At 38.8% G+C, this 27,485-nt stretch overlaps 2 long non-coding RNA genes across 6 annotated transcripts in view; one reads left to right on the forward strand and one right to left on the reverse strand.

The window, feature by feature from the left end:
* LOC112980264 (uncharacterized) overlaps positions 1-27,485 on the reverse strand; it is a 490,489-nt gene that overhangs the window by 356,355 nt on the left and 106,649 nt on the right. The window lies entirely within an intron of this gene.
* Positions 18,662-27,407, forward strand: LOC135325058 (uncharacterized). The gene is made up of 3 exons (XR_010386279.1): positions 18,662-18,998; positions 21,434-21,524; positions 22,247-27,407. It is a non-coding gene; the product is annotated as an uncharacterized LOC135325058 (long non-coding RNA).

Here is a 27,485-nt window from a genome sequence, read left to right on the forward strand (position 1 = left end):
AAACAAAGTTATTACTGAGCCTCCTGACAGTTCTCCTTGCCTACAATCTGTAAGCAGTAACTGGGTAAAAGGTGAATATATTTATGATTTATTTTCCGACTTTTATCTCTTGTGATTTTGATCCTACTTTAATAATGCACTGTCCTGATTTTGCTCTCCCCAAAGCCAGCAGAAAGACTCTTAAATTATAGTTGGTTGGCTGTAATGATGCCCTCATAACACTTTTGTAAATGAACGATTCTTGTGAATGCCTCTGTTCTAACAAACAAGCATATAAGTGCATTTCAAGACATTTGCTTTGTTAATCTGCTCCTAGAACATACTTAATTTCCAAGAGCTCTCTAGAATGAGCATTTGATTAAAGACAAACCATCTTAAGACATCATGCAGTATGGGCAAGTCTCAAAGTAGGGTGACACATGGTGGAGAGCTTCAGTCTTCAAGAGATTTGGGACTCCAGTGCATTCACCATCTCTAGCTTCCTTGCTGCACATCCTCAACAGAGCATTGCAGCTTTTATCCAGTTCCCTAAATTAGATGCAAAAATATAGTGACTGGCAGAGAAGCTGTATGTGGGGCTAAGAAACATGGATGGTATTATCATCAGCAGAGGGGAGTAGGAAAAAGTGGTTCATGGGAAGGTTAAAACCTCTTTATGTTTTTATAAACCTTTATAAAACCTCTTTTATATTTATGATATCCAACCTCTGTATGGTTTTATGGGTATCCAGCTGTTCTGGTCTTTCTCTAAATTTGCTACCTCAGAATTCATAGAGTCCAGGAAATAACAACTAATTGATGAACATTACCATAGTACATTTCTTAGGCCCTCTCCACTTCATTATCTGACAACAGTTTACCACTCTATCCAAAACAGTTCAAATGCAATAACCTTCCAAGCATTCTACATGAAAAAAAAAATCAAAAAGCAAAACAACTAAAAAATCCTTTGTCAGAGATTTTAGAAAAGGCTAAGGATGTATTTCACAGGGAGAGACAACCAGAAGAGTCTTTTTTAGGAGACAGCTGATTGAGTTTATACAGGATTTTGTTGTCAGCGATACTGATTTTAATTGAAGAGCGAGCAGTGTTTGAAGGTACTTCACACAGCATCTGTTGTGCTTTTTCAGATCTGTAGACCAGGCTTTTCCAAACTTTTCTGTAAGTCACTCATTGCTTGGCCCAGAACAAAGAACATTCCACCAGCGTTTGGCAATGCTCGGAGAGAGCAATGGCAAAAGAATGTGGAAACTTTGTGTCAGAGATGCCATTTTACGTCCATTTCTACAGTACTAAACTTCTTCCAGTAAGTATAAGAAGAACAAGGAAGTTTTGCCTACACGGAGGTAACTTAATACTTTTTGGCTGAGTTCCACACCAGTTCATTTTCATATATACATCAGTTTGTTTTCCCTGAGAAGACAATAAAACAAGGAAAAAATACTACATCATGACATTGACTCTATTCTTAGGAAAGAATATAGTATTTTAATTAAAAAAAATCACTTAAAAGTAGGACTCTTGGTTTTGGGGTGGTTGGTTTTCTACTCGGGTTTTCACTCTATGAAAATAGCAAATAAAAAGGTAGTTCAGTGCAACAGAAGTTGGACTGGGCCCTTCTAAAGAATTGAAATAGTTTTAATTCCAGGACCTTGGTTACCAAAGAAAAATTTTGTCATGAGATAAAAATCTGCATACATAGTCAGTGTGCAAATACTGCTGACAGCTAGGCTGACAGCTTTTTAAATGCTTATCGTGCCTCCCAAAAGCACACATTAAGGTTCTAAAGTGGAAGGAACTGGGCTTAGAAAATAATAATAATAATAATGAAGCTATATTACTGTTTCAAATATTAAGCCTAAAGTGGTCAAACACTTCAACAGCTGTAGCATGAGACGTGTTTGAGTAAACAATGAAAACAATTCCTCTGATCCCCTTTTCCTCTGGTATGTCTGTTCAAAGTTAATTTGAATTTCTTTTAAAAGCCAGAACAGTGACAACCCACATTTTCAGAAATTATCAAAGCTAATATTAACTAATGTTAGCTTCCTCAATTGGAAGATGCCAATGACAAACTAGAAATAACTACAGTCTTTTCACCATATTATCTTTTGTCTATTTTCCCTTCTTTTGAGATTCTATCCATGGACTTCCATGTCCCTCAGATCAGGTCTAGTCTATTCACACTGACGCAACAGAATTTGCCAAAGTAGAAATATAAAAAAATCATTTGAGTATGTCTTTTGCTGAAATCCTGGGGATATACACAACTAAGTGGCAACATTCACCGACATTTCTGAGAAAGGAAGTTAGAGACCAACGAGCCATTGATAATCTGAGTCACTGGTAGCTGACAGCTTTAATTATCTAGTCACCAGTTCAGCTGCGGCCACATTGTGTACTTTCACAGAAGCATAGACTGACAGTAACCAGCTGGCATCTGTAGTCCACTGTATATCATTTCACTCATTCATCGTATCATTAGTATTTATTCTGAGTGGACTTTTTATTCAATATCCCCCCCCCCAAAAAAAAAGCCTCCAAATCATTTCTCCAAGTCGTCAGCAGAATTCCTAACATGTCTGTGTTAGCTGTCAGGTCTCCTGAAGGTGATTTTACAGTACAGAACCTGCTCACATCAAGTCAAAAAGCACTCATCTTTCCCACTCATTTTTAAAAACAGTGAAAGTGACATGCTCTGAATTAAAGACTTTTTTTTTTCCCCAGCACACAAGGTCATCCTTTAAGGTTTAGAGCAGCATCTCTTATTTTCAATATATATTACCAAGGAAGTAGCCTAAGATGGGCAGAAAAAAAGTCTTTTCTGACAAAGGCTTTGATATCTCTGAATCCTTAGAGTGCTCTAGCTCCTTGAGCTTAGTACATTACCATCCTGGGCATGTGCATGTTCAGCTCATGTCACAGATTAAGAAAAAGCATTTTGAAAGAGCTGCAAAAACTTACCCTCCTAGAGTTCCTGACAAAAACTGTCTGGCATGCAGTTCATTCGTGCATGGAAACAGCTGACACTTCGGTATTAGGCAATAATGAAAAGTACACTTATATTTAGTACTCTGATTGAGGCAAGAACTGGAACTTGACAAACCTTCCCCTAACCTATTGGCATTCTTCCCCTTCTTCCTCACAAACTCACAGCACTGGGCACTAAAAGCATCTTTAAATGCTCAAACAGGACATGGTACACTGACAGACTCAAATCCATAGTGATGGATCAACAAACCAGAACGCTAGTTTGAAGAACAGAAAGCCAAGGTTTCAAACCACCTAGAGAAACAGGCCAAAAGAGATCAAGTAGCCCAATTCAGAAAGAGTTTGGCACTTTCTGGATTTGTAGTTGTATAAAAGTCCTGAAGTCTTAAAATACCATTTAGGTAGGAAATGAGCCTATTTTCTAGGAGTACTCAGTGCTATCCAGTAGAATTTGGCTGATGCCACCAGAAATCCACTCATGACTACAAAAAAATTTTTTGAGGTTCCTGACTGTTTATGTATGCTAGAAATTAATCTGAAGCAGAGCATCCCTAAACTTTTTCATGCAAATCCTCCAGAAGTACATTGAGTACGTTTTATTCCAGACTTGCAACCATGCAACTCTGGCACATGCCTGTAGTAACAGGATTTGTAGTTTGGGGTTCAAAGTTTTGGGGCCAGCAAAAGCTCGTTTTGCTTAGGCACAAACACCACAAGTGAGGAAATACCTTATGCTTCTCTGTAACAATCCTTGTGATAGCTTCCTGGGTTGAATTAACAGATCCTGGAAAGGACTACAAAGATTATACTTGTGTGCAGAGCTTTAAATGAACAGTGCTGCATATTCTTGGGCGCCATCTACTGCCACATTATTGTTGGAGATTTCCCTTCACAAGAGCTTTCCCTTAATCATGTCTTTACCTGGGCATGGGGAGAGTATTGTGGTGCTTACAGAGTCTGCATGACAGGAATGATAGCTCTTCAATTCTACATACCATAATTGTGGAGAAGCAAAAAACTGTCTAAATATGTACCTTAAAATTTTTTAAGGTATTAATTTAGTTTTCATTCTTAAAATCTTATGTCATTGTTTTGCATATGTTAGTAGTCTCCAGTAATTCATATGTAGCCCTTACATATGGCAAAGAAATAAAACAGAATCCCCCAAGGCTAAAATTCCCTACTGCTCAAATGAAGTTAAATGTTGCCACAGTTACTCCTTTGCTATGGAGTAAGCACAGCTGTGAAGGAGGACAGTGGTTAGGATTTTTTGGAAGCAAGACAGTTCACAGTTGAGGATACCCAACCATGAAGCAATCTCTTGGGACCACTATTAACTATTTCAACATCTAATAAATCCCAACAATATTAAAGCTATCTTTTTGCAACTGAAAGCGTGACATAAGGCTATTGCTGTGCTTGATCTCCAGGGTTTTAATCCATCACTGAGCGTTAGGTAGCCATACCAGCCCAAATTTACACCACTTAAGCCACATTCTGCAAATCTTGCCTTTTCACTAATGTAGCTTGCTTGTGATTTGGGCTTGAGAGCTGTTCTACAGGCCCTCTGAGGATATTCCCAAACAGGTCTGCTTCACAGTGTCTGTTGGCCCAGGATGTGCTCACAAGTTTCTCCGACTACCAAAGTAGGGCAGAGGCTGCACTGGTCTGCTTCTGGTACCTCACCTAATAGGATTTCTGTCAAGGCCTCTCGTTACCCTTCCTCCGTAAATACAACAGTGGTATGGAAAAATACAAGTGACCACCCAATCTTGCTACAGCCAAAGTAGCTTTTGAGAAAAGACAAATCAAGGAAGAAAAAGAAAAAAACAAAAAAGAAAAAAGAAAAAGAATCCACAGACAAAACACACACCACACACAAACACACACACAGAGTAAGATAAATATTAAGTTTTTTCCCAAGATTCATTTTTTTCCCCAAATCTACGACTCGACTTCCAGAACAAAGCTACTCTCAACTCCAGCCTTTCTTTATTATTTCTGACAATTCACTTCATTGTTAGCTGAGAAAATTTTCTTTCTTAATCTTTTTTTGTCACGCTTTGATATTTAGAACCAATAGTGGAAAAACATGTCTTGGAAATGTTGGAGACATGATCCTTGGCACTTACTATTTGCTTCTTTTTCTTCCAAATCCTCCCTATTTTTTTGTCCCTGGGACAAGCCTTCCTGTTTATTCTTCTTAGATCACTGAGGAAGGTCTTATAACCCAGAAAGCCATCACCTTGCTCTCCAGGCCTCTTACGTATAGAGAATTTTAGTATTCTTTGATTATTAAACAGCAGATCCTAATCTGATGAAACAACATTGCAACAGGCTTGTTTTACAAAGATTTCAAGCCCTCAATGAATGTTGCATTTACAATGTCTCATTCTTTTTGTCATTTCCTACCTCAGAGAGATCTATTTTAGGCCCTCAGGTCTAATTCTACTTATAGAATAACTCGACAATGATTAAACTCGACTATAGCAGCTCTTTATTTATACCAATGTAAGTTAAATCAAAACTGATTCTTGAATTTGTAACTAATTTTGAAAACTAGTTACAATATACTCTTGATGTACCTAACAACAACAAAAATCCCAACAAACAAATTATTCAGATATAATTAGAACATAAAGTAAAAGCATTCTTAGGAATAGTTGTTTTTTTCATTCAGAAGAGGTAGACTTAAACAAGATGACAGACTTAAACAAAAACTCTTACTACTGTATTATGAGTACTTCCAAATAATGTCTATCCAAAAAAAGAAAAAGAAAAAAGAAAAAAAAAGAAATCTATAGGTAAATCATAGGTAGAAACCCAGTACAGGTACAGCTAAGCACATACCAATCTTTCTAAGTATCATCAGAACAATGAAGAACTTACCCAAGTGTGACTAGGTACTATTGATGCATTGTGTTACAGTATGCCATTGATATAAAAGTACAAGCAGAATAGCTTAGAAAAATGCATATCAAATGAGATGAGAGGTTCTGGTTTCTAAAATTATACATTTGAAGATCCTGATAAAAACATAAGAGCGCATTTACTAGACTTCATTTTAAGAACATGATTGCTACACCTGCCCTCCTTTCCTCACTTTCTGTACCAGACTGTAATCCCAAGTTTGCTGTTGCAGTTTCAAAGCTATCCTTAATTTATAATAACGTAAGAGAGATAAGAAAATGTTTTTCCTCCCTATTAATGATCATTCATTTGGTTACAGTTTAGCGTGTGCTTAAGTCTCTTGCTAGATACCGACTACACTATTCAGTACATGGCACCACAGATGTTCAAAAAAATTATTGAAAAGTTGGCCATGGAGATCTGATCTTCAAGTCAGTCTGCAGGTAAATGAAGCAGATAGCTTCTGCATTGAATCTCTATTTGTGTGTTCAGACTTTACATCAGATACTGGCATCAACACAGAGAGTAAAATCTTGACATCTTCAATTTTCAGTATCTTCCATTGAAAGGAAAGAAGTACATACAAGCAGGAATATAATTTGGTCATTTAACTCCTGGTTCTTACTTCATGGGTTTACTGTCCCAGGCTATAGCCATATATTTAACAGGTACAAATCAAAGCTAAAGGACCAAAATAGCTCACACCACTGACCATACTCTCAGCTATAACTGCTCACATCCAGACAGGATGCATTACGGCTGAACAGGACTGGACAAGAGTTAGAGATGTATAGCATAGGTCTAAACAGAATAACTGTGCTAGTCACTTTGCAAAATAGCATTATTCTGATACGTGAAAATTAAAGAATCCCACTAAATTTAAATTTCAGAAAAATTCTAAAATGTCCATAATCTGAGCATCAAAAAACAGTTGAACCTATAGACAAATACTAAGAGGAAAAACATGTCTCCACATATTCTCCATGTAGCTATACCACACAAGGATCAAGTCAAAATTCTGTTTTATTAACACCTACAGTCACAGAAAAGCAAATTTGCATCCCTGTACTTGAAAGTTTAAGCAGTCTCTTGTTGTTTAATGATGCAATTTGAGAAACATTTATGGTCACTATTTGGGACAGAGGTTCCAAAGGTAGCTTCATGCCAAAGAAATCCCTAGGAGAATCTGTTTTTTAGCCAAAATGTACATATATTGCTGTAAATCAATATTATTCAAATTGCACTAGGTGAACCAGTGATTTCAACAGGTGGTTTGAATACCTATCAAATAGGCCTCAAATACTGAGGTAGTGCTTTCATTGTTAATGAATAAGACATTTATTTGTTCACTTCTGCATACAGTTGTTAGAACTTTTTCATTATTTACACTTTAACAATTATTTTTAGGATATCCTGCAGTATTTTTAACTGAAAATACTGTATTTTATAAGTAGTCAGGGGCACTCAAAGCTCCCCAGATTTAGAGTTTCTAAGAAGCTGCTCTTTATACACACGACTTGAAAGTTCTCTCTACATCACTCACTACAGATTGATACTGTTGTCACTTCAGTTTTATTCCACAAACATGCACCATTTTCTTAGAGCTTTTGGGTAATCTTTGTCTTCCTTTAACTCTTTGGCACTGAACTTTGCTCTGCTACAACCAAACCAATTTATTATTGGTGTGGGGTTTTTTTAATAAATAAGAGAGCATTCAAATGCTGAGCCAATTTCAAATGGAATTGCTCATATTTCATGCATTAGAGACCAAAATGATAGCTAGTCCTAACATACAAGATCAAATAATGAAAAAATTTGCCCTTTGACCTGCATTAGAAGTTTATGTTGAGGTCCAGGAGAAATACATACAAGCGTAGCACTTGACAGAAAAATAACACCACAGTGAATGATCACTTGTTTCAGAATTTTTGCTTCTAGAATAGCAGCAGTTAAAGCAGTTCAGTATTCAACCTACAGCATATCATGTCACAAAAAAGAGCTAACACACACATGCAAATTCTAGTCTCTTCTGTGATATCAAATATAAAGTGGCATTATACTGAGAAAAATGTACACAGCATTAAAACAATGGATTCTCCTCCCTGCCCAGGATTCTGGGGAATTTCAACATAAATAAAACAGCCTGAATCTCAGCTGACAACTAGAGCTATGAAAGAAGATAGATATTAGTAACGTATCAGTGGAGTTGCACTAACATATGTGAGTGTTAATGCCACCCTACCAGTAAAATTTAGTGGATTTATACTGTATTTTCCTTGATTGTATATTTTTATATTTCCTTGGACTGTAGAGAAGCTTACTATCAAGAAGCATGTTCATCTAAAACTACCCAGAGTAAGCACAAATATAGCTAAAACAAAACAAAACAAAAGAGTTCTGTCCATAGGAAGTCCACTTCAATTCTCCTGTAAACTGAAACTCTCATTCTTTCAGTGAAAACCACACCCTGGTTTCTGGGAGGTTGACTTTGATCTAGCCTCCTTCTGGTACATATGGCCAACATCTGACTTAGAAAACAGTCACTAAAGTAGATTTTCCTTTATCAACCTTTAAATAAGCCTATTCTCTTAATCTCTGTCAGCCAGATGGAAGATAAGGTAACGTGCTTTGAGGAGAAGAAAATACTTAGTGTCAGGTGTTACTTTGTAATCTTTTATAAATTTGTTCAAAAAGAGAATAGGCTGTAAGTTTCACCCACAGTTTAACATCCATAGAGACATTAGGCATGCTTTCGCATACAGAACAGAATCTGTATTGAAATCAATACCATGTCAATTCCTCAATAAATTGCAGAGATGCAGTGTAAGAATGTTTAGATAAAACTGATATGGAGTCATTATTCAGACTTTTAAGGCTTAATTTGAAATAATCTCTTTACATTTTATCTATGACTTAATAGCAGTTGTCAGTTAAATGATTTCTCATTAAATTGAACAAGGTAGTGCAAATACAGGGTTAAAAACAGCAGGATATTTAAACTACTAAATTGAATAGTTAAAACTAGGAAAAGGATAGGAGAACACCTCCTATTTTGAAACAAATGGTATGAGAAGAGGTGAGCTTGGGTACCGATATGAAAGGCTTCTAAGGAGCTGTGAACACAATCACAAATTACAGAGTATAGGGAACTGTTAGAAACGCCTAGCCTTAATTTTCATCTATAATGAGTAGAAGCAATAATATACTGCCTGATCTCTTACAAACATACACAGAGGTTCCCCTCATGCACTTTTTTTTTTTTTTTTTTTAATACGGAGAGCCTCATTAGTCACAGTTTAGCGTCTGGCACCATTTGCAGCAAAGCAACATGGGACTTCAGAAACTGATTTTGCAGAGCTTTTATTCTGTAGGACATGCCAACTTACCAGAGTATTTCAGTCAGCCATACGCTAAATGAAAATTCCTTCTAAAAAGACCCTTAGCTTGAACTACAAACTTGCAGGTGGCAATTCCAAAGCCACTAAGAAAAATTTCCGTGGATGTTCTCAAGGTTGCATACCATGGAAAGTCAAAGTCTGTCAATGCATTTCAGGTTTCATGTGGCTGAAATGACTGCATCTCTTTTTAAAATGCAACCGCCATTAAAGAAATACTTGTAGTGTATTCATCCCTGGCACCATACCATTGGCAGAGCTCACTCTGCCACTCCTTTTACCCTCAAGAGCACCTCTAGCCATTCTGAGCTCACACAAACATTAAATTACTTGGCAAAAGTTTAAAAAAAAAAACAAAAAAGCTTACCAATAGCTTACCAACAAGAGTAAAAAGGTGAGTACCATCCAAAACAGCACACATGTATGTATTATCTGCTAAATCATTGTTCACTAAGGAGCTGCATAAGAAAAAGATTCCAGTAGTACCCACCCTATAAGCTTTGCAATCTATGGTCCTGAATAAGAGATACAGAAGGCTTGCACAGCCACATTTTCATAAATCCTTTGATCAACACAGCATTTTTTTCCCATGCCATTTTAAGGGAAAACCAATTGTAATAAAAGGGAAGTAAGACATGACCGCATTGCTCTAAGAAACAGAGGAGTATCCACGAAGGTTAACTTCAGCTTCTCAGCTTCTCCAAACTTCCCATCTATTCAATGGGAAGAGAGAGAGGATCCTCCAAGTGGAAATGCACTTGAAATCAGTTTTTGCTCTGATTTGCTCTTGAGAGAAGCTTCTATCGCCACTGACCAAAGAGGGATCCCAGGGAGAACCAGCGTGACACAACAGCCAGCCTTTATGATATAGTCCCATTCCCGAACTATGGACTTTGATCACAGATGAAATTTTGGTCACAGTGAAGGGAAATTCTATGTTCCCCCAAGTGGTATCAAGTGTTCAGCACTGGTGTTCAAACTCCAAAGTCCATTTTTTCCCCAGATGATGATGACTACAAAGTCCCTTCACAGGCCAAGGAAAACACTGCTTTTTGATTCTCTCCTTCTTGCATTCCACATGTAAAGCAGATGCTTCTCTGGGACAAAAGCTGTATCCTACTGGGAATAAGATTGTCTTCTAAGGATTGTGACGTGCTTCTTCATGCATATAGTAATATTGCTTGTTTTTTGCAACCAAGTTCTTGCTAAAATTTGATGAAACAAAGAACAGAAAAGCACAGGAGAAAATGGCTTTCCCTGATTTGTAAGAGAAAACTGAATCCCCGAGGATTTCTGTCACCCTTTTTCTAATTTATTTGCTCTCAGCATTCCAGAACTTCATACAGTCCTAGTAAAGTTCACTTACATTATGGAATTAAATGAACTGGCACCTACCACATCATCATGTTCTGAAGCTCTATGTAAAGTTGAAATACTTAAAATAACTGGTCATGCTGTCAATTTTAGCAGAATATTGACGGAGAGTTAAGGCATGGACTCCTGATGCAGGTGAATCAGAAGACCCTTTATTGAGGTTTCACACGTATACTTATACCCGTATAGATTCTTCATGCGTAGCCTTCTCACTTACGATTCACTGATGATCATTGTCCATGCATTTAGCTCTAGCCTACAACTGGGTTAAGGGACATGCAGCACATGGGCTGGATTAGTGGGACGCTGACTTTGTCTTTCTCTGCTTCTTACTTCCCCATTTTTGCTTTGCGCAAACACCCTTCTTCCTCTTTTCTCATTGTTCAAGGTCCTTCAAGGACTTTACAGCAGTTCTATCGAACTGCCTGCTAGCTCCTCCACAAAATATATTTGCATCTTATTTCATTTATAGGTTTTTCAATCTTGTTTTTGGTTAAGGTTTCTGTGGTATATAAATTGGTAGGAACTGTTGTAAATATATGTTTTAAAGTGGATTATTCTCTCTAGGAATGCATGTTTGAGCAGAGTCATGAACAATGCATGTAATTAATACTACATTTACATTTGGATAGATGTCAGGCTCTTTTCTTATCCTGTCATGCTATCACCAACCATCTGTGTATGCTTAATATACAAAATATTTAACAAGCTCAATCTCTTCAGTTCAGCCTCATTTTCATAACTAAACTTTCATGATAAAAGGCACTATAAAGTAAAGGGTACCACAGGACCAACTGTCTTTAAAAAGAGTTTTTATCATGTCTTCATTCATCTTTAAAACTGTAAGCCACAAATGAACATAAATCCAAGATGCACTGAAGTGACTAGAGGAAAATAAATATTGAAATCAGTGTTATCATTTTGAAATCTTAGGTTAACTTTAACTCTCTATGCTACCTCTAAATTCAGTATTTTGCTATTTGATTTATAGTACAGTGAATATTAGGGTTATTTCGTGAACAGAAATTGAAGAGAATAGATCATCTACATTGTATAATTACACATTAAATCTGAAAGTTTCTTAAAACAATGAAAGCTATATAAAATACAAAAAAGCTGATGGACACTCTTCTTTTTGTCTTATAAAGCAAGCTCAAGGTTTTGCTCTCAATTCTAGAGTTACAAAAAGGGAAAGGATCTCAAAAATCTAAGGATGTCAAGAAGCATGCACCTAATTAATGCCCCCCCCCCCGCATTGCCCCCAAATATCTCGCTCCCCCCTTTCAAGCACATACAAAACTCAAAGCATTCTAAGGAGTTTCAAAACTTGGATCTGATGAAGTGCTTCAGTTGGGAGCTGGGTATTTTGTATCCTTCCTTTTCTTTTATCTTTTTATAGCATCGAAGCATGTCGGATGACTGGAGAGCTGTTTTTATGTATATGTAAAGCTATCGTCTTTTGAGAGGAATGTAGGAGGGTTGTAAGATTAAATACTAAACAAATTTCTGTTCTGAGCTGGTTGCAGTGTTTTTATCATGCAGGTAATGTGATTATTTCTTTGTGTGCTCTTGGGATGTCAGAACCTTTCAGCTTTGCTTGTACAGTTTTTTTCAAGCTAATAATATACAAGGGATGCACAGACCACTCTGATTAAAGCACATAAATGTAGAAAGTGGATGAAAGTCACACCCCACACAAAATCTGAGTGATCCATCTTTGTGTGTTGAAACTTAAATGTGTCCATGTCTGGAAAATGGGGAGGGATGGGATTTACCTTCTCTGCTTGCACTGCAAGGGTACTGTCAGGACAATGAGTGTAATTCGGTCCCATCTGCTGTTCACTGAGGAGGTGGTAAACATGCACTTTGACATACCAGTTTTGGCAACACATGAGCCAAATAACCTAGCACAAGGAGTACTTTCCTGTAAGATGCACAATGACTTTTTCTGCACATTATGCTTTTAATTCTCATTCGTAACTTCACTGTAGTGAAATCAGAAAATGAATCTGACTAACTTCTTTTGGAGAAACAGATTCTCCTTTATTTTCCCCAAAGGATCTCGAAGAAGACAATATGTTTTCAATCTGAATCAGTGGACCTGGCAATATTAGATATTGCATTACAAATATACGCTGGCAAGTTTGCTAACTTCAGTGTCTTTGAAGTAGAAAACAAACCTGACTTGATTACACTCTGTGTATTGCCTTCTTACAAGCCTAGTTCCATTGCTGTCATCCTTTATGGCTGTTTTGATTAAGATGTTTTATTGTCCCTAGCTGGAAATGAAAGGATGAAAAGACCATGAACTTTCAAATTGAACTCAGGAATCCTACAGTATCATCTTAAAAGATGTTAATGAGAGTCAGAAAGGAAGACTGTTCAGTGACACTTCCTAAATAAGTCCAGCATAATGATATTATTCCATAACTTATGTTTTAGGTGCCCTTGGGACACTGCAGCTGAGACAACTTGAATCTCAGTGTCTTCTCTGCTATCCTTTTAAATTCATCATGAGATGAAAAATTGACCCCTCCCCCCCCACACACAGACACACAATGCGACACAGGTTTATCCTTCATAATCTAAGATTCAAAAGGAAACATCCTTGGGTGGACTAAGTAACTAAGTACTCTGGAGTAACTAAGCACTCAGCCACACAGTAAGCAACAGATCGCTCTGTGGGATACCGCTAATCTTTAGGTGAGACTTTTCAAGGAGTTTCTGACAAAAGTGACTGCACCTTTCAAAAAGCAGGCTCAAAAGTGGGTTAGCCAGGACCAGAGAGTGGAAAAAATTCTGGCAAAGTCACATGCAGCAGATTTTTTTCAGGTTGTGCTGGAGGACTCTGATCAAATACCATAGAATTTGAGTAAAGGAGTGGAGAGGGAAACAGAACCAACACAGGCACAAACAGGTTGGCATGAACTGGTCCTTCCACTTTCTCTAACAGCAGTACAGAGTAGATCAGGCACATGACAGTGATGACACTAAATAGGCATCCTTCAGTATCTGTTGACCATTTCCTCAAGAGTGGAAAAATAGGACAGGGAGAGGGAAGAAATAAGCCCCTTACTTAAGAGTGATATGAAATGGGAGCAAGTGCTTTATTGTTTTAAATTAGCAGCTCTCAGCCTTTTTGGAGCCAAGCTTTCCTGGACAAAATTGACTGCATTCTGTGCTTAGCTCATCACCTACCTCCCACCACAGCCTGGTCCCAGTGTTGCTGCTGCCCCTCACCCTTTCCAGGACACCAGCACAGCCAGAGCTTTATGTTGGGTTCCATAACTCCTTGCTAACACATGCCTGTCCAACTGTGTGGGAACTACTGATCTAGATGCACCTCCCTTGTGCTCTCTAAAGCAAAAAGCAGTCATATTAAAAAAACTTCCAAGGCCTATTTGCCTGCAGTTATTTCCTCAAAGAAGCAGGATGTCTTGGTCCAACCACACTTCCTTTCCTGACCACTTTGTAAGTCCTTTGCTGCATTACTCGCTGCTCTTTCCTAGGACTCCAGTCCTGTGGGCATTCTGGTTCATTGTAAACCTCTTCTGGGACACAGACTATTTTAGACCAACTTGCTCAAGAAAAAAGAACATGCTGATGCAAAAGCAGGATTCAAGCACAACACACAAGCAACTGTCCTGGAACAGGAGCTGAATTATATCTGTGCAAAAAGCAGACAGTACCTGAACCTCAGTGGCGCAGCGTTACAGAAGTGCAGAACTTTCACTTCATTCCTGATTAGGTGACCACTCCAGAATATTTACTTCCAACTTAGAAATCTGAATAGTTTCAGTTTTCGGCTAAGTAGTATATCAGTTCCATTTGCTGTCATACTGAAACTGTCTCACACATTATGTCAATATAGAAATGCTGTGCAAAAACAGGATACACAAAAGCAGTTTCCATAGAGGGAAGCTGAGGTTTGCTTTAAATATTACCTCCCTGAACACAGCAAGTACTTACTTACATACAGTACTTACTTGCACGTCTGAAAAGCCTCAACCTCATTCCTTTATCCACTGATGATGTGCCCAAATTGGGACGTAATCAGACACAAATCTCAGCAGGCTACAGATTACCCAGTGAAACAGGTATTTTACATGCTGTCTCCCAGCTAAGGCTAGTGCTTAGCACTGAGTGCTACTACAGAAAGTTCACTCCCAGTTGAGTCCTGCAATGACTTTGTCAGTGTGTTTCTTTAGTTCCATTGCAGGTGAAGTCAAAAGCTGAGCTTAAAATACAAGCTGGCCTGTTTGACTTTGTATTGTAATGAAGGTGCACAACACATCCAAAAACTGGTCTCAGCCTAGACACGGGCACACACAGCCACAGAAGAAAGGCAATTATGGTCTCCGTCAGAAGGACTGATTTTCCATCAGCACAGGCATGTCATACAAAGGGCAGAGCAAGGGCCCGAACGATCCTCGTGCTCAACCTTGAGCCCTATCTAACACCATTAACAGACCTGCATCTACTTTCACGATAGGTCAGACTTAGCTCTTATTTGGGCACCTAAATAAAGAACATATTTCAAGTGTGTAGCAGCCACTGGCCTCTCATTTTTATTTAAACTATTTATTTAGAAGCATAGGGGGGAAGAACTAATATACAAAGAGAGGGGAGCAGATACACATTAAAGGAAGTCCAAAAATTAAAATCATGAGCAAGAAGAATGCAGGTGAGGAGAAGGAAAATGAACCCAAACAACTAAGTGCTGGAGAAGAAGAAATTTACTTGTGGACAGCAATACTTCTGGGTTTTTTGTTGTTGTTGTTGTTGTTTTTTTGGTTTTTTTGCAGAGGACCTAGTGTACTTGTGTCCCTTGACAAGGGCCTTCTAGGTACTACCATAATACAGGCAATGAACTGGAATAAAAGCTTGAGGCTGAAATAAGGGAGAGCTCGGTGGAAATGTCAGCCAACACTTGCAAAGTGCTTAGACTTCAGGCTGAGGTGCTGCAGAGAGTGTGTGTGTGCATGTGTGTGTGCATGTGTGTATGTGTGTGTGCGTGTGCAGCCTTACAAAGAAGAGGTAAATTACCCCCCTTCCCCCCACTACCTCCTAAACATAGAACACATCTGCATTTGAGGTACATGCTACACCACTCCAACTACTCCAAAGCATGGAAAGTCTTGCTAAATTTTCCTGACAGAAATAAATACTACATTTAAAAGACATTTTTGCGCTGTCTTGGTTCTATCACAGACATAGCCTATGCTACATTTAGGCAAATGGGATTTTTTTTCAGGGATTTCTCCTGACAGACAAACACGTGCCACTCCAAAGACGACACTTCTCCTGCTATCAACCCCTGTAAAATATCACAACCACGGGGCCTAGCAGCCACAAGTACCCAGGTAGCTGGAGGGCAGCACACTGGTTAGGCAGTCTTACAGGGTGTTTGTCATAGCTACAAACATCACTAAAAGCAGGGGAAGGAAAGAGAAGATAAGTTTATTTCTTAATCTGAACCCAAAGACTGTGAAAAAGCTATTCCCGATATACTTCTTGTCCTCGGTTGTTTCATCTACTAATTTTGTGATGCCTTTCACTTCCCCACACAGAATGAACAAACCTTAAAACCACAAAGACAATTTCTATACAGCACGAGGAACTTGTTTTGTCCTTGTGTATTCACATGCCTCTGATCAGCATGCAGCATTTCCTCCTCTGCAGCCTTAGGAGAAGCCTTTTGCTACGTATGCTACCATTACCTGGTAGCTGCTCAATTGGTATACAATCTGCCTTTTGGGGACAGCATCAGGGAACGCACTGAGTCTTTCTGCCAATATCCCACTTGGAGGCAGGCAGCCAGCCAAGAAGTAACTACTAAGCCGGCAGCTAGATCTCAATCTTTGTTAACCAGGGAAGAGAAAATAGATATAGGGTCAAGATGAGTGAGCATTTTCTACTAATGGCAAGTTTACGGTGGGAGAATGAGCACAGAATTTGCAGTGAAGAGCCCTTCATATATCAGAAATATGCTTGTTCCTACCTAGAAGTATAAGTACCCTTACCTAGCTCTCTGTATATTCAGTGGGAGTGGCCACATATCCCCATGAGCAATTTAACTTAAACAGACAAAATAAGTAAATAAATAAAGCCCCAAAGTCCTCCTTTCCCTGGTGCCAAGGGCAAGTATGGGGGGCTTTCTTATCTCTAATTTTCTGCTGTTTCCTCACTGAGCTGAAGAAATCACTGAAGAAAGGCACCCTGAGATTTGAGTACTGCCTCTCTGACAAGTTAGCTTTTTCCTCCCCCAGTATCAAGCCACTCTGGTTTTATAATTTACTTTCACATCCAAAACCAGTTTAAAGAAAAAGCACACCTCCTTCAGCCGGAAAAGATGAAGACACATTCCCATCGCTTTTCCTCCCCTCCCCCCCCCCCCTTGAAAATATAAGCAAGCCATGAGACAAAGTAGCAGAGAATCTGCTCTGCTACAAAGCAGTTTCACTGTAAAGAGAGAAGAGAGCCCTGACATCCCTCCTGCAGGAGAAACTGGATATATGCTAACATCCCATCTTCCTAAAGCCAAACTACTGCAAGGTCGGACATACTCACTTTTAAGACGAGGGAGCAAACAGGGGTGTGGAGGTGAAGCCTAGAGCTACAGCTACCTTAAGGAAGCTTAAAGCTACCTAAACCATTAGTCCTAATGCCAGAAAGTCATATACCTAGTAGAAATTTCCCTTGCTGCCCCCTGGATACAGAAGGGTGGCAAGAGAGGCTACAGAGTATGTCTGCTGATGAAGTAACCCTAGACATTTCTCCCACAGTGCCTGAGCAGGGAGAGAAAGGGATTAATAGAAGTAAAATGCAAAGAACTAAATCTGCAAGTAGAATTGCAAACTAGGAGGAGGATGCTACTGCTTGGCAGTTACATTGCCCAGACCTAACACCCAGAGGTCATAGCGTTGCTCACAGATCTCTGCACAGCTCTGGCTTTCACGGGCAGCACATTGCCACCTAGCAGCAGCTTGGGTGAGCAGCAGACTCTTAGGTATGTCTGAAATATTCCCAGTTGCATTGGAGTGCAGAGGGAACGGCAGAAACAACACGCAAGGCTGAGAGCCACATTCAGCCCACGCAGACTGATATCTCCTTATGCCAAAACAAAAAAAGGCACTCGAGGGCATGAGCAGATTACCACTTGAACAGGAAGATACCCAGTTTTCAGCAGCAAAACTCAACAGAAACACAGCCTACCATAGCAGTGAATTAACAGCTGTATTTTTAACACCTTTGCTGAATACCTGCAAGAAATCCTGGCAGTAGGGCTTTTAAGTAGCTGACCACACTGCAAGGAGTAGATTAGCACCTGCCACCTGTTTAGAAATGCAAACCTACATAATGAACAAGTTCCACCAAACAGTTGACTGTGCAGAGAGTTGCATATAAGAACCTAGCCACAATAAGAGAGCCCTCAGAAACAGCTAAATTAAAACTGCCATGGACTATGTGATGAGAAAGTTTAAGCTGCAGGAGATTTTAAAATGTTTTTCACTATTTTTTTGCAGGGAAATGGGCAGCCTTTTTAGTATGCTGAGTGACCAAGGTCTACATGATTAAGCACTGAATGCACATGGTTTCATAAGTCATCACTGGAAAGGTGCTAGCTGTTCTGAGATGAACATGAGAGAAAGGACTGTAAAGAGTCTATGGAAATTTCCTCACAAGGGCTATGTAACTGAAAACATTTGAACAAAAAAAAAGTTACCTTTTGAAGTCCTATGTGCATGAGCAGGAGATTGCCTGTGGACCTCTTCCTGTCACACCTGTGCAACTCCACTCACAACACAGACACCATATATAAATGAATGCTTACAAGCACTTCCTTTACTCTGGTTTGAACTGAAGTAAGAGCCAGCTGAGGTCAGCTGCAAGCAACTGGCTTGGCTCCAGTGCTCCTTCTCCATTCCTCTTTCCTGCCATTGAATTATTGCCAAACTCCTCTTCTTACCAGCTCATCAATCCTTCATTCCACAGGCTTGTGCTGTTCCGAGAAGCTGTCATCAGCCCCAGCTTTTCCCATTGGTCTCTAGGCTGGGAAACACTCCCAAGTCTTTTCAGGCTTGTTCAGCTGTGGATAACATACCGAAGAAGGATCCCAACAACACTTTTGTCAGAACTGTCATTCACTTAAATGAAGATATAGGTTTTGTATATTATCTAAGTTAAACTGAACTCTTAATGCTGAATCTGTAAGCCACAGTTTGAGCACCCAAGCAAACTGGGAGAGAGGAAGCCTCCTCAGCAATACCATTCCAGAAGAATAAAGAAAAAAAAGCTTGTAACAGAGGGGAGTTTACAGAGGAACAGGTGAGCAAAAGAGAAGCTCCAGTAGCAAAATATTATTATGGAAGTGTCTAAAAATAAGAGCATTTCTATTTTAAAATTAAAAGTAGCAAATGGCTTAAATAGTCTTTTTGCGGGAAAGAGGTTTGGGGGACTTTTTTTTTTTAAATTACATGTTCATATAAATAAGGAAGATTAAAACAATGGGATGTATTATGCAGTTCTGTAGGTCCATCCTCCTCCCTCATAGATCGAACAGCAGCAGCAGTTTGGATCCAAGTGCTCTCTCGCTTGCAACCACAGAAAGGGGCATCCTGTTGCTAAGGCAATAGTGCTGCCCAGACAGCCATTTCCAAGGGAAAGGCAGCAAGGCAACAGACACCAACCTGGGTTTGGTCTACAGTTCACACTGGTTAAGGGCACAGCAATGGCAACCTTTGTTTGATACCTGTTTCTGCAACAACATCACTACTTAGCTCCATTTTTCAGATGGCTAGACAATACCTGAGTCAGCATGCAAGAAATGCTGTAGTTTAAGATTACGATACAGGATAACTTTAATTAAGAAATAAAAAGATTTCTTGGATTTTGTCAGTCCTAGCTTCCCTCATGAAAGGAACCTGTGGGAATAAGTAAAGCACTCACGATAAGACCCAGGTTTCATAACAGGACTGTAGATATTAAGACCTGAGTGAAAAAAAGGACATCCTTCCACCATTTAGTTTCCTCAACTAACAAATTCTGGAACTCCTATCAAGTTAGTGAAGGTCACACACACCACTATTTTTGCTGGCCTTCCTTAAGCAAAATGGTTTCCCAAATAACACTCCTCACAGCCTCCACGTGATCCAGGGGCTGTTTTCTGTTTGACTTAAACAGTGCTATTGGCATTGCAAAAATCGAAGCAGAGTGCTTCACCTTCAAACCTTAAGTCTGTGTCCTTTATTGAGATGACCTTTTCTACTGAAGTTAAAAAAAAAAAAAGGTTACTCCCATTCTCCCCATTTTTATGTTGTTGAAAGGCGGAGTATCAGTTTGCAGACTGAGTTCCAACTAGGCACAGCAATGACATTGTCTCTTGAGTAAGCAGGAAGATAGAGAGATGCCCAGGTCAGGTGATGCTACACATCAGGCTACGAGAGGATTAAAACCATGCAGCAATGAAATCTTAGACCCGCTTTCTCACCAAAAGAGGTACTCAAGTGTAAATGGATGAAATCGATGCGCTAATGGGCCTGTGGCAGCAAGAACTGCCTTCAGCACAGGGCAGTGCGTGAACTCCTGTTCCAAGTTCTCTGTTAGAACCTACTTAGTAGGGAGATGATCAATGTTTGTGCTGGCATTGTATATAGATGTATTAACATATATAAATATTCAGCACTGCCGCAGTATTGCATTACTTCTTTAAATACTGGGAGAATTGAACAAGAGCTTCTACAGATTTATAAAGCTCTCTTAATTCAAGACTGACTACATCCAACAGAGATCAAGTGACAGGTGAGTGATTCAGTTCTAAGACGTACTGAATGACATAGCTAAGTATGTTTGCATAATGCTGCCAGACCTTTGTTACAGATTTAGGTATCATTAGATAGATTTATGTTGCAATTTTCCTTATTCAGTTTCTACTCTTCATTGAAATAATTCTTGTGGGAATAAAGGTTCAAGCACAAACCCTGTATATTCACAAACCAGCCACTGGGGTACTTCTATACCCCAATGATAGCTGCACACTGTAGTGAAAATACAGTGTTCAGTGACAAACTCAAGAATGCTGACTTCCCATGTATGCCTTTTAAGCAATCCAAGTTATACTACATGAATGTCTATTAGTTAATAAAAATCTTCCTGTTTAGTACTTCTGTTAAATTTCTACCCATCTTCCTAATTATTATTTCAAGGATCTGCATTACAGGACTGTCTTCCCTGGTGCTGGGCTAGCAATTCCAACCTGTGTGGTTGTATGGTACTTAGTATGCCAAAACTAAAATCGCAGTGCCAGTACTGTGTAGTGATTTGCAGCAAGTTATTAATGGGATTTTAAGTGTTTTTGCAAGTCCTTTGAACAGCGTTGAATCTCACCACTAATTTCTGTTCAAAAGATAAGAATATCTCCTTGTAAGTAGCTTCAGGTATGCAATTTCTGCTAGTGTTCCCCAATTTCATTGGTCTATATTCATCCCAAGCAAACTTTACTTTCTGCATCCCAATCTACATCAGCACTCCCATTCACTTTCCCTGCCTCCAAACTGTAACTAGCAAGCTCCTGTGTTGCAAAAGAAGCCAGTCCTTACCATCATCTCTCCTCATGACCTACATCACAGGCCTACCCCTATTGCAGGCTCCCTCAGTTCATCACCCCCATTCTAAATTATTTTCGTCTTGCGCTGAAAATGGAAATGTAAGAAAATTAAATCTCTTGTTAAGAACTAAAAACTTGTTTTACTTTCATTTCACAGGGAGGAAAAAGAAAGTCCATAGTGAAGATAGGCCCATCACAAGGAACGGTGCCTATAAAACAGACCAACCTGAGAGCTCTGATCATCCCAGGTGAGGTGCAACTGCATAGCATTAGCAGCAAGAGAGGCTTTAGTTGTGACTTTCAGCAAAGCAGTAAAGTTCAAAGAAATTATGGCAATAAATGTACATCCGTTCCACACTGTTCTATAAGCAGAGAGACTAGTAAGGCAATTGATGCATTAGCTAAGAAAGACAGAAATTTTATCCCTGGGTGTTGGAGCAGGGGAAGCACTTAAGAGTATGTCAGTACTTATTTAGCATTTTAAAGGAAATAAGGACAAGTAGTAATTATTTTTTCCTCGGAGACAAAGCGAAAGCAATCTATGCTTGCATTTTTGTAAAGCTGCTGTTTCTCCACATATCTTTGATCATCCCCTGGAGTAAAGCTAAATTATTTGAGCAAATATTACCATTAGATTTCGCAAAACGCACGCACACACACACACGTGCACATGCACCTGCTAGCTCAATAACAAGCATGCAAATAATTTAAATTGTTTCAGGGCTAAAGAGGAGAAGGTTGAAATCAAGGAAGTTTCTGGACTGCACATAACTGTGCATCTTCCTAGAATAACCAAAAAAATTGAAATCCTCCAAAGCATAGGTGCTTGTTGAAGAACATATGATTATCATCATGTTGTTTACTTCCTACTCCTAACACACATTCCTAAGACTTGGATATGGATGGAAAAGGCACATGGATAAAAAGATGGATATCTTGGACAGAAAATCACCTTTTTCAAATTTTGCAGTGTTCTTCCAGTATCACTGTAAACATCCTGACAAGCCTAAGCTTCGGACCAGAACAGAATCAGTCAAGCTGAGAAGATGAGCTGGGGAGTTCCTGAACAGATAGAGAACGGAAAAGAAGGTGTTTCACTGACTGGGAAGATCACCATGTAGCAGCGGACGATGTTAAAATATGATGATGGATTTTGACTGGCAAACTAAAAAGAAAGGTGTTTTTATCTCAGAACTACTTACTTGTTCCCCTCTGACAACAGCACAGTTAGTAAGATCGGTTCAAAAGAAAATGGTAGCCTTGTCACAGTCATAATTCTTAATTCTGTTACATCAGAGAGAAGACAACAAACATGCAAGCATTTATACTCTCATATTATACAATGTTCCTTACCATTTCTGACTTTGTAAGCATCTTCCAGGTAATACAAATACTTTGTGTATTAGCGCTTTACATGGGAACAATGGAAGACTCTATTTGTTACACAAATATTTCAGAGAAATAAACTAAATGCAGAGGATAGATACCTCCTCCACTAGTAATCAACAAGCGGGAAACAGAGGCCAAATATTCCAATTTTCACATTTATAAGACATCTAGCCTTAATGTACCCAGAAACTTCATAACCAGAAGTGGCTAAAACACATGCTTTAGACATCCCAGTGTAACTGCCCATAAGACACTTGTCACCCAGAAGCAGCATGTTCATATAGCTGCCCTGTCTCCAGTCGAGAGCTGGTAATTGCACACAGCATTGAACTCCATCAGAGCAATGGACAAATCTCCAAATGTGTGAGCACCTCTGCACTGTGCTCTACTGCTCAGTTTGGATCTTCAGTTTCTAGGTCTGACTGATGTAAGAACCTCTTCCAAGAAGCCTAATTGAAATACTGAGTATCTGTCATTTGCGTTACAGGATACTCTGCATTTCTATTGGGTGGGAGTGTTCACTCTAAGTTTCTTATATCCAAGAGCTCTTGATCGGTATACCAGCAGGGATGTTTCTTACAGAGAATGAAAATCGGACTAGCAGACACGCTTCCTCCCAAAAGAAGATTCAACTGTATCACCATAAATAGACTTGAGAAGACAGGGAAGAATTCTATCAAAACCAGATGAGAATCTGGATAAAAATTCAGCAGTAAACTTGAATCATAGGGGAGAGTAAATGTAGCTCTCAGGTAGGAAAAGTGTCTTTCCTGAAAGAATGCTATAAAATTAAGTCTATAAAATGCAACCCTTATGGTTAATTAGCATTCTATACAGTAGATTACATTTCAAAGTTTGATTCTACATTATGAACTACAGCCTTACAACTCCAGGCAATTAATTTGCAAAGGATGTGATTATTCTTTTTGTTATGCTCACATAGTAAATTGTTGCTTCACTTCCTTCTTCCATACACAGCCATGATTTTATTTTGCTGCATTTCCAAGTCCTTAGCTCTGACTTGGATAGCCAGACAGTGGAATGTTTCCAAAACTGCTAATGTACATATTAAATTGATCAGACCCCAAACATTGCCTTCCAAAGGAAATGATTCATTTATTAAGGTTCTAATTAGAGTCAATGAAACAGCTGGTTATGAGTTCTTTTTCCTGGCCTCAACAACATTTTAACATCTGTTTGTATGAGCAAGAACAGGGCACTGACTCATTAAGGAGAAACTAGTAGCACTCCATTTTAGATAAAGTTACAGTCAGTGTTTCAGTATAAGGCCTGATTTCACCCTGAAACTTTAAAACTCCAAGACAAAAATGCAAACCCTAGTTTGGGATGAAGTTTTAGAACATGCCCACTGAATAATTCAATAAAATTGGTATGTAGGCACAAGAGGACTTTTATTTAATTTAATAGAGTGTTTGAGTCAGACAGGTATAACTTGAAGCTGATTTTATTTGTGTAATTGTGTAACTGAGGGCAAGAGTCAGATGCCAGATTCTGCTTTAGCATGGAGTTTAACCCACTTGAGTTACAGATTGGGTACAAAGTGAACCAGAACTTGGATTCTGACAGCCTTCAAATGCTTTCTCATAGTCACCTGGAAGACAATGGAACAGCTGGTGAGGAGTTATAAGCCTAACTTGCATTTTAACATCTAGTCATGCATGTTCTTCCCTGTTCTGTGTACTCACCTCATTCACTGAAACCCTGTTTTGTTCAGTATTTAAATGACCTATCTCAAGGAGTCTGCTCCCAGTGTTTACTGCACTTGAAAGCCTCCCGGGGACCAGCTCTGCTCATTTCAATATACTGCTAGCTGGCCCAAGGTTGTCAACATGTTAGCACAAGTCTGGGATGAAGGCTATATTTAGAGATATTTATTGCAAATCAATACTTTTGTAACATCATCTTAAGAAGCCTAGAGATAAAAAAGGGCTGAAATCATGGCATCTCAGGGAATGCAATTCATGTCAAATATTTGAATCAAATGTAGTTTGGCTCTATACATAGAAAATATTTAACTTCAGAGATGGTAATTGCCTTCTGGGAGGATAAGCTTTGTTAGATAAGAGGTATAGAAACAAACTGATCTGCCCAGGGTCACATTACAAATCACAGGAAAAGGCAGAAGCAGAAACCAGGAGTTTCTGACTCCTACTACATGCTGATTCCTTCTGATCAGACTGTCATAGTTAGGATCTGTGAAATTAATTACAAAAGATGTAATTGAATCACCAAAGGCAACAGAACACATTTCACTAATTTAGTTTATCAGACGTTAATAAGGCAGTTTTTAAACAACAAACTGGTAAAACAACAGCTCAGAATGTCTTACTGCTTATTTTCAGCATAGTTTTGGCATGTGGCAGTTCTCAACACAAGGTGACATAGATGCATTTGCTGAAAGAGGCAAGGGCTATAATAACATAAGGCTAGATTCTGCTGCCTCTCTGGCCTGTAAGCAATCACTCACTCTGTGAAGCACATCAGAATCAGTCACAAGCAGAATAGGGTACCACTCAGAAAAAGTAGGACCACGAAGGAGAAAAGTTAATACAACGCTGTCAACAAGTCATAATAAAAAAGTTTAGTATTCCTTGTAACATACAGGCTGTCTTAAACATAAATATTCATGCACATATGAAAAACTCTAACTCTGTTCAGAAACAGTGCAATTTGTATTGCACCATTTATTGCTGCAATTACCAAACACCCCACTGCCCCAGAAGCTCTGTGGAAACATGACAATGTGAATCCTTTCACAGCCCACCTTTGACAGAACAGAAAGGCAGTTCCTGGCATTAAGCAAGCTGTAGCAGGTACAAAGAAACTAATTAACTGAATTATAACACTGTTAACAGTAATTAAATCAATGTTGTCCTAAAAATGAGAATTTGTACTAATCTCCAAGAGTGCGGAGAGATTTGTGAGGCTATTGTTCTAGATTTTTTTCAGGATTTTTCCATCTTTGGTGTACAACAGCAAATAGGGTTCATTCTGTAAGGCAGGAAACACTGCCTGTGCTATTTGTGTCTTCAAGGGAGGCTGGCTGGAAGGAAACAGACATACCTATGGGAAGTGTGTTGTGCCCAACAGCAATAACACTCACATGAAGAAATTCAGACTTCATTCCTCTTCCCTTTGACACTGAGACTATTTTTTAGAAAGACAGACCCTTCCGACAATTGAAGCAAGCTGCAGTCACAGAACAGCTGCCACAGGAAGTGAAAAAAAAATTAGCTACCTACTTGCTATTTCTGAATATAACCAGGTAAATAACATAACATCCTTTAATTTCTTTCAGTTTAGCAGCTGACTTGGGTAACTTTTAGCCTTGAAGGCTTGACTGTTGGGACAAACATGTAATCCTTACTCTCTCAGCTCATATCTCATTTGTTTTCCCTATATTAAAGCCACAGTCAGCACAGAGGGAACACAGCATTGACTGCATCCCCAAAAGCAAACACCAAATAAAACATCATCACAAAAATGAAATTTTACTGGTACTTTTGACAACAGTAGAAATTTAATCTACAAATGTTATATGCCATACTCTATTTTAATTCATGCGCTTCTAAGAGAGAAGTTATACTATTTACCCATTACTAGCTTCTTCAGAGCACTACTTAAAGAGCTATGTACTACTTAGCTTGAGTATCTTTATCTATGGCTGGGAGTTAAATACTCACCTCACCGGCTTCCAGGTCCTTCAACGAACTAGGAACATTCATGGATGACCTGCACTTTTTTCCCCTGCATTCATCTTCTGAGATTTATGCAGGAACATCAGACTTGGAGTGCCAGATTCCCCTTCAAATTTTCACTCCAGTAATATTAGGGTTTTATATCCAAATATTTAGAAGGTGGTATTCTGGGATATGAATGCATGTCATTGTGCATCCAGTCCAGAAAACCCAAGTTTCTTATGGCAACACTTGTCAAGTATCAGTATTAAAAGGAGATGCTCTCAGGCAATTTCCTTGCAAAATACTTTACTGCCTTTCAGTAGGCTGATTAAAGTAATCAGAAGCAAGTGACAGAGAATGAACTACCTAAGTAAATAAACTTCCAATCAACCTTCCAGAACCAAGTGTCATATCAAACATGCTGCACATTGAGTATTCCTAGACAGAGAAAGCATTTCAAGTTTCTATCTTTTTCATAAAAATGATGTTTGTTTATCAAAGTAAGAATTTTGTTAGCAAGTTTGTTAGAATTTCAATTCTCTCAAGGCTAAAACAAACAAACAATTGATCAGGTCAAAGTTTATCCACAGCTACAAATTACATAGAAAAACAAACAAACAAACACCCCAAATGCCTTTTACAAGTCAGCTTGCCAATTACTATCCACTGCCCCAACCCCCCACCTTGCCTTTTCCTTCTAAACAGATGCGGCACATCTGATCTTTGGCATGGTTTGTTTGAAGTACCAGAGACGTGCCTTTTGCAAGCACATATTCAAATTAGCATTCTCTAGGTACAGATTATTAGTGTAAAACTAAATATTTAATGGAAGAAGTAAAGAGAAAGATTCTTTCTTATTTGACAGCAAGATATGATAATGATGCCTTAACAGAGTTTTAATCTTCACATAAGTTATGTTTCATGCCAAAGATTTTTTTTATGGTTTTGTAATACAAAGTGTGAAGGGTGGAATGACTTTGTTTTGAAAGACTCGGTTTCCTTCCAATTTGATTAAAAGTAGCCTATCATTGCAAACTGAAACAGTTTATCTATCTCCATTATTCTTCTTTATGAATTTAATTTTCTTTTGCTCCTAATACGAACAAAACCAAGATTTAA

This window comes from Dromaius novaehollandiae, chromosome Z, assembly GCF_036370855.1.
Source record: "Dromaius novaehollandiae isolate bDroNov1 chromosome Z, bDroNov1.hap1, whole genome shotgun sequence".
Lineage (NCBI taxonomy): Eukaryota > Metazoa > Chordata > Aves > Casuariiformes > Dromaiidae > Dromaius > Dromaius novaehollandiae.